The sequence below is a fragment of the Harpia harpyja genome, chromosome 18, assembly GCF_026419915.1.
Source record: "Harpia harpyja isolate bHarHar1 chromosome 18, bHarHar1 primary haplotype, whole genome shotgun sequence".
NCBI lineage: Eukaryota > Metazoa > Chordata > Aves > Accipitriformes > Accipitridae > Harpia > Harpia harpyja.
Genome location: NC_068957.1, coordinates 24,433,082 through 24,441,905, shown reverse-complemented (window position 1 = coordinate 24,441,905; position 8,824 = coordinate 24,433,082).

Sequence of the window (8,824 nt, the reverse complement as noted above, 5' to 3'; positions counted from 1 at the left end):
GTTTAACCAGTAATAACCATTTAATCATAATTTCATTTCCTGACTATTTCTTTTCTTTTATACAGCCAGATTTTTAACAGTTTGCCCCTTAATAAAACAGTAAGTGGGGAAATGGGAAGGCAGCCCACATAGGGGGTTTTCCTTTCCTTAAATATTCACCAGACACTTTCCCGAGGAATTCAAAAACTAGGGAAATACATGAAGGTAATGGAGGGCTGTTTTGTTTTCTAGTCCCTGCCACCCCCCATTTTTTCTGCTCCATCAGTCTGAATCATTAAATACTATTTCATAAGCAAGTGATTTTCTTCTTACCAGCTGCTTCCATATTCAGCTCCATTTCATCTTGTACCATTGCAGAACCTGTGTTTCTGAAATCACAATTAGTTACCATGGAAAGCAATTCAATACTGTAATAAATACACTCGACGGCTGCTCACTCAGCTATGTATTACAAAATAAAAATTAAAAAAAGTCCTCCAGAGAACTGGATCCAGATCACGTGCATATATGTTTACGGGCAAGTGTGTGCTTGTACATACACAGGTTAATGCAATTTTTTATTCTATTTTCCTTGTATGCTGGGTGTGTGTGAATACAGACAGCATGGCAAACCCCACCGAGATGCAGCCCTGCTCCCTCGCAAGCCCTGCCCTCTAATATGATCTCCCTTTTCCCCCATCCTATATTTCATTTTCCTGTAAATATTCTCATCCTGTTGTTGATAGGAATTTATTTCGCACTCGTTCTGTTTTGCTTTCTGGAATAGACAGGAACACGATGCTGCCCATATGTTCCTGTATTTCTGCACACACACAACCGGCAGCATTTCAGCGTCCTCGGCAGATGCCCGGGGCTGGCTTTGCCATCCCGTTTTCCCCGTGGAGGAGAGCTGGTGTTGGGAGCACAAGAAGTCTCAGCTCAAGACATTGATGCAACCCTGCGGTGCTCCCACCATTTATGCCAACAATTTCTTCCTCCAGAGTTTTATCGGCTCCTGACATTCTCCAGACAATAGCCTGAATTTGCAGCTCATAGTTTTGCCTAAAGGATAAAAATGGATGTTGAAATATATCTCTTTTTATTGTATAGCCTGCTTATCCCTGGCAGTTCCCAGGTAATGACATTTTCCAATCAAGGGTCTGAATTCATTACCTGCCTTGAATGGCCTATATACCCCATCAGGTAAGCAGAAAGAACTGTGAACTTCTCGTATTAAAGTACAAACAACTTGTTACGCTTCCTTAGAAGTTGATTAAATTGTAAATTCCAGCCCAACATGACACTCAGTCATGTTTTCAATCAAGAGGCAGAATGATGACCATAAGAAACAGCATCGCAGTTGTCAAATTTAATAGTGTGGGACAAGCACAGCTGGTCTAATACTAAACTCTAAATAATTTATTGAATTGATTAGTTCTTTCATTAAATAATGTATTCAGTCAATGAATTTCTCGACTCTTATTATAGGAAACAAGAGCGTCAGTAGTCTTTACACCCAACGTGCGAGCCAGGCTTTCACTGGGGCTACCCACAGAGACTCATCTGGGTGTACGTTTATGTGCTTTTCTGAACTGAAATGTGATGGTTCTTCCATGGTTTCTAAGTAAGGTCATAACAAGAAAACAGGTCATAGTATAAAAACTAACAAAAACCAGTGGGAGAAATATGATTTAGGTAAAAGTTTGGCTCCCCTTGGAGTCAACAAGGTTATTAAGTTAGACTATAAAGCAGACCTACAATAAAATATAATTAAAAAAATATTTTAAAATGGGAAGTGGTTTAGTTCTTCAGATTTAAAAACTGAGTGATTTGTCTTTATTAAAACTTGCTTTTACCATCTTTAGATTAAAAATATTTTTTGTTTGCTTTCTCGCTTACTTTGTTTCTGACACTTTCTTCCCCCCCCACTTTTGCTCCCTCTTTTATCTCCCCTTTTGTGCTGGGATGTCCTTATGGCTTAAAACACCAAGCAGGGAGTCAAAAACCTCCCTCCTACATGTTCAGGGTATACATCTGGCCTGGTACCTCATCCCGAGGGTTTTACAGGGACAATATTACAGGCAACCCCATCACCTGAAATACAATTCAGCGTTTGGGAAGTATGAAAACCTCATCGATCTCCCCCGTTAGTGATGTTAAATAGTGGAATGCAAATAATTGAAGGGTATTTTGGCTTTCACGGTGATTTGTATTTGCATAACAATGTATTAGTCAATGCATGTTTGTGTTAAACAACAAAAGGAAAATAATTTATTTTGTAAAGTAAGGCTGACTAATGAAATGTCGCCGTGGCAGCTGGGTCCCGTGACTGCGAAGGGATGGGGCTTTGCTTCAGGGCTCGTGCTGCGGTCTGGGCAAATGGATATATGCACTGAACAGAGACATGGTCACTGCTGGAGCTGAGATGTGATAAATTTAACTATTTCCTTATTGTCGTATAACTGTGAATACTCAAGTCCTGGGGCTATTTTCAATTATTATTATTTCATTAATCATCCCTTATTAAATAATTTTGCACTTCTCTACCTTCCTTCACTGATGTGCAGAGACTTTGTGCAATGACAGCATGAAAATAAAAATACATCCATTGAAATGCCACCTCCTGGTAACTATCAGAGTGTCTCAGCAGTTGCCTTCCCCAAAGCAGCAGTTCTCCTAGTGAACAGCTTCTGAGTTAAAATGGTGGGGAGAAATTGGTTTGAAGGGTACAGCATTTTCCTGAACACCTGCTTGAAAATATTAGAGATTTTATTAGCGGTTTAGCTCTGTTTACTTTAAAGGCATTAGGTCTTCAAATCCTTGTAGAGGGCTGGCAATCAGTCCAAAGGGCTCTCAGGTTGTGCTTAAAATCAGTGGAAAAGTCTTTCCTGGCTCTGCCCTCATAGTCCACCCCCTGAACTGGAGCAGTAACCCCCTCCCCTGCATACAGGTATGCTTTGAAAGAATAAGCAAAGGTGGCAGAGCTGGAAACTGGGCATGTACAGGCTTCGTGCACCTCACGCTAACAGGGATTGACTACGGTTTTACAGTATTAAGTTGTAGAGCTCAATAAGAAGTAGGTAAGAAGACTGCAGTAAAAAAGAGAACAGTAAAGACAGAGGCTTTGGGGATTTTTTCAGTTGCGGTTGCATCTTAGAGACTGTAAAAGCCAATTTTAGAGCCACTGGAAGTCATTAGAAATCCTCCCTTCAATATTGATGGGGGTTGGATCAGGCTCAGCCTTGCGCACATGGCTTTCTGCTGCTGATTTGACACGAATGGAAGATTTTGCGATTGCTTTTCCTTTGAAAAACGCATGTTCTCCTCCTCATCTCTTCTCCCCATTTCCCATTTGAAGCCTTCTCCGGGCTGGTCGTTAGAGCCCATGCCGATGACCCCTCCAGCAGCTCAGCCTTGTGCAAACACCAGGGGCACGACTCAACCCCGGCTGCTGCAGCTTGTGTCTGGCAGTCACCTGCTTTTACCCCTTGGCGTGAATTGGTTTGCTCGGCTGCTAAAATGAGAAGGGCAATATGTGCATTTAATCAACCTGAAAATGAAGTACGCAGCGTTAATGGAGGTAGCGGAGCAGCTGAACCGAATCGAGCCCTCTGCTTCAGCAAAAAGTCAAAATAATTGAAATTGCAAACCACAACCTCTTGGAAACACAGCAAAATGAGCACGCGTGAGTGATTTTTTCCTGTGGACAGATTCCTTCCCAAACCCTGGCTTGTTTCAAGCCCGGGCATCCCCCAGACAAGGACCATCAGGACATCAGATCCATGATAAACTCCACATTTCTGAAACAAACCTAAAATTTAAAATGAAAACTACAGCCGGGAAGATAGACGACAGCCAGGGGTGAGTGCATGGCAAAGGTGCGAAGAGTTGAGGAGCCACAAGGATTTTCCCAGGTCAGTGATTCCCAGGGGCCAGGGGACATGCTGGGCTGATGATACCCATCGATCTGGATGTCTGAGCTCCCCTGCCCACGCAGCGAGCTGCCAAAGAAGTGGTTCTCCACCAAAAACCTTTTGCTGAAGCAGGTTAAAACCACGTTCTTCCCCATTTTGACAAATCAATGGTTTTCACTGGAGAATCTCCCTCTCCTCTGTCAGCTTCGGGGAGAGCTGGAGGCAAGAACTGAGGTTTGGGCTCCTGCTCATGAGTTCCTGGTGACCGAACTCTCGATATATTTACACACCACCTATCTGTGGAAAGCCAAGGAAGAAGGATCCCAGCCTGGAGCTGCTCCGTTTGTCAGGGCGAGATTCGGCAATCTCGGCTTTGCCGGTTTGGGAAGCAGAATGGAAACTTTTACCACGTCCATCTCCTGCCTGTTGACCATGAAGACGGACCCTCTGCCCCGCTCCTGCCAGGGACAGCGGCTCTGTGGAAACGCTGCTGGACATCATTATTTATGGCGTTTTAGTCACCCTGGAAACAAAGTAGATGCTACCAGACATGACTTTTAACACAGCTAATTATATCATTAGTGTCAGTACCACTTAACAACTGGCATATACCTTCCCGGGTCCAGCGCTGGCAACGTTGCCATGGGAATAACCCGGCTCTGCACCTCTGTGGGGATGTGCACAAGATGTACCAGGACCATGGTGAGGTGTCACAGCTTTCTGCCGCTCTTCCCAGGGCAGGTTTGCTGGCTAATCTAAGTTCTGCATTTGCTAAAAAAATACTGTTTGGGGGACAAGAAACCGCACATGGATTCAGTCAAATTTTTTAAAGGCTCTGCCCTGAAACATTTCACGCTGCCATCCCTATGTGCGGTACTTCAGCCTCTCGTTTCTCAACAGTGCTCCCGTTTCAAAATCTACTGAAGCAAAAGAAATCATTAAAAGAAGAAAAAAAAAGAAATACCCAAGAGCAAAAAGTGAAAACTTTCCTCCCTCTTTGCCCAGGACTTCGGAATCGGTCCCAGCAACGTCAATCAAAATTTTAAAATTTCAGAATGGCTTGGAGGAGATTTTGGTGGGTGTCCAAACCGTTCATCACCTGGCACAAGCCCCTGGCTCCGTGAGGGATGTGACCACGACCGAGAGACACGGCCAGCCAGGACACGCAGCAACAAGAGCCCACAGCCTCCTGAAGTCCACAGGTGAAGGAGAAAACGCTGCTTCTTTTTCCTCCTCAGTTGTATGTACCTGGGGCCAAATCATTGCTGATGTGTTTTCACAAAGTTGAACGGCATTGTGGCCGCACACACACATGAAGAATGTCGGCTTTAGTTTCTGAGTGAGAAGCAAACAGCTCTGTAATGAGCTAATAAATGATCCTTGAAAGAAAAATAATACTAAGTTATTAAATCCCTGTCCTGAAGGCTGCACACATCAGCTCTGCAGACTTATCAAAGCCATTTTGTTCCAGGAGCAGCCGTTACGGATGGGCTGGTGGGTCTCAGGCTGTTCATCAAGATCCAGCTATTTCACAGAGATGCTGTCACCACGGCCCGGCTGCGGCTGGCAGCGGTTTTGGGGTGATACGAGCGTTTTGAGAGGCTGATCCTCCCGCAGAGTGGCAGGTGGCAGGCAGCAGTTTCTCAAATAGGAGAAATAAGGTGTGGGGCGAGCTGGGTTTCTAAAGCAGAAACCTGAAAATGGTGTATTTGTGGAACCAGAGATATCAGTTAAAAAAAATAAAGAAAATGACTAAACTGCCACTGAAAACCACGTGTGTGTCTGCTTTCCCTCGCCTGGGAGAGATGAATCGCTTCACTAGCAGATGATAACCAACACATCCAGCATGGCTGGGGGCTGCCACGGTGGGATAGCATAGCTTTAGATAGGGGAATATGTAAACTAACGGGGAGATAGATGTTATGGAGATGAGCCCAAAGCCCCAAGAATAAATCAAATTGCCCGGTGGATGTTTTTCAGCAGAAGACAAATAGTATAATTTTGGATCGTTCTTCTGGGGATTAGGGGTTCAGCTCCATGGTTTAAATGCAATGGGATTTTTCACTCTTTTGACAATGCTTATATTTATCTCCTCTGTCTATCGCTTGTCACCCCACATGGGATATCCCCAGATCCAGCCACGCACACACCTCTGACACCCCTTTACAACCCCTGAAGTCCTCAAGGTTCCTCTAACTGCTCTGTACTACAGCTGTTTCTTGGTCTAAAGCAAAAAAAAAAAAATAAATTGGCAAAACGATCTCTCTTTCTGTCTGTGTGGATGAAACAATGTCAAAATGACTCAAGCCTGCAAATAAAAGCAAGCAAGTGGCTCTTGACTGGAAACCTTCTATTGCAAGGTTGGGGCTTGAGGGCATTTGTTCCTACACTGATGCCGTCCCTTTCTGCCCCAGCCCTGAGAAAGCCAGCAGGAGGGGAGGTTGGGCACTGTCACCCCATTCAGCAGCATGGTTTTGGGCTCTTCCCCCAGCTTTCCGTAAGGAAGACCCTGGGGGAAGGTAGGGCTGAAGGTCTCCAACACCCCAGCAGAACCCGTTCGTTGTTGTCGTTCTCCACGTACCGCTCAGCACCGTACCCGGAGTGACACTGGCATAGATGCAACCCGGCCAGCACCTTTCTTGGGGGGTATTAAAAAGAAAAAGAAAAAAGCTAGAAGATAAATTTGGCCCTGAGGGTGGTGTAAATCCACAGACACTTTGCAGAAGCATCTCTGCTGCCCACCACGATCCCCCAGGCAGACTCTGCCCCAGGTGTCAATTATTTCAGAATAGACTCCAGCTGAAGAGCACCTGCTCATAAATATCCACAAATCCTCCCACATCCTGTTTGCATCATCGCCCATGTACTTTGGTGGGAGAGAACATGAGTAAATGACTGACTCACAATGCCTTATTTCTCAAATTTCATGCCGTTTTAGAGTTTTCCTTGTATTTTACATTAAGATGCTTGTTCCTTTTATAACCTTCATTACAGATTAGGAAGAGCGCGCGCAGACCCAAATAGCTCTTGAATTTATAAATACGGAGCAATCAATGTATTTTATTTTGCAATTATTGCGATAAACAAATGGGATATTTCAGTAATGCTTGAATGTGCTCTGTAAGTAATGCCTCTCATTGTCCTTTAATTGTATGTATTTGGTAAATGAGCTTTAAAGGTTCTATTAGTATTCATTAGGCAGAGACTACCATACATTTTCTGCAAAATTAATAAAATAGAACTTTTCCCTCTGATCATGACGTAGCTGAGTTGCAGCCCAGTGCAACGCACTTCTATTTACAGGTATGTATTACTGTTTCTTCCCAAAGTCGGGTTATGAAGGTTACGAAGTGGCTATTTTTAGTTAATGGCTGTGTAATGAACATAGGTGTGTGCGCTTACCCATTTTCTTAGGATTTTCAGGCTAGAGTCCACTGTCGAGCTAGGAAAATGATACTTGAAATCCAGCTCACTCTTGGAGCTGGGGTGCTAAAATGCTCCCATGAGCATTACCGAGCCAACACCTTTGGGGTGTCCCAGTGCTCCCCTGGGTCAAATACCCAAGGTCAACCCCAAAAGCGCAGAAGACACTGCCAGAGTCCCCTGGGGCAGGGGAAGAGGAGGTGGCCGACCCCTGCATGGGGCGATGGAGCAGCTCACGGCGGGCAGCTCCGGGGAGCCCCAGCTGAGCAAGGAAGAGCAAGAGAGCTGAAATGGGGAAAGACGATCCGCCTTTTACGCCGTCAGGGTTGTGCCACAGAGCCGTTGATGGACTGTCAATAATTTTCTGCCATTGATTCTCACTGCCCCTCACCATCCATGGAAAATTCAGTACAAGCAGGAGCCTGTTCTCAGAGCCATCGTTAACCCAAGCCCTTTTAGTTCCAAGCTCCTGCTTGGCAAGATACAATTTTTTCCTCCCTGTCCTGAGTTACACTATTCGGCAAAGTTTGTTGTCCAAAACCAGCCCTTGCTGCATCTTTTTACTAGGATCCAGAAGCCTCTATTCCTCTAAAACCAAACTATTTCTCCCCGCAGGTGAGGAGCACCTCTGTGATTGCTGGTGAGTCTTCTTCAAACCTTCACACTCCGCGTGGAGGAGCTTTAAATGGCCGTGAAGAGATGTATTGAGTCAACATCCAACGAAACATCAGCTGATAGCCTCTGGAGAGGCAGGTCCATCTCGGAGGTCCAGCCGGAGGTGGTGTGCGGTTCCCAGCGGGGTTAAGGAGAGCTGCCCGCATGGCTGGAGCCACGGAGAAGCGGATGGGAAAGCATCTCACCTGCGAGCCAGGGCAGCACATGAAGGCAAGTCTCCTGGAATAAAACTGTCACTGCTTTCATCTCCTTTTTTGCCTTTTTTTTTTTTTATTTTTTAGATCAGATGTATTTAAAACAGTTTGAAAAATTTTTTTTTTTTGGCTGGGTTTTGAAACCTAAAGCAAAACAAAAAAAATATTTGAAAAATAAAACAAACTGCCAAAAAAAAGCCCAAAGAACAGGTACAGAAGTCCAGAGGGCTTTATAAACCCACACATACAGAGCCGAGGACATTTTTCCTAGCAAATTAATGAAAACTTGACCTAATGAGTCACTGGGCATTGGGTCTCAACATAGTGGAAAACACTTGAGCAGGTGGGGAAGGTGAGCCAAGGCTGAAGCAGGTTGTGCAAACGGGTGAAAATGCCCCCCCCCCAAGCACACCCATCCAGGCAGCAGCTAACGGCTTCGTGGTAGTAAAAAAAGAGATGTGTGGTCTTGTGCGAACGTCCCCACCGATGGGTTTATCGGGAGCAGGAGGCAGCACATGGCAAGAGCTGGAGGCAACAGACTGTGGGAACAAACCTGCCTGTGGAGCAGCCGCGCATCATCACTGGAAAAAGAAATTCCCACCTTTTGTCAAGGTGTGAAGATGTAATATAATAGAGGAT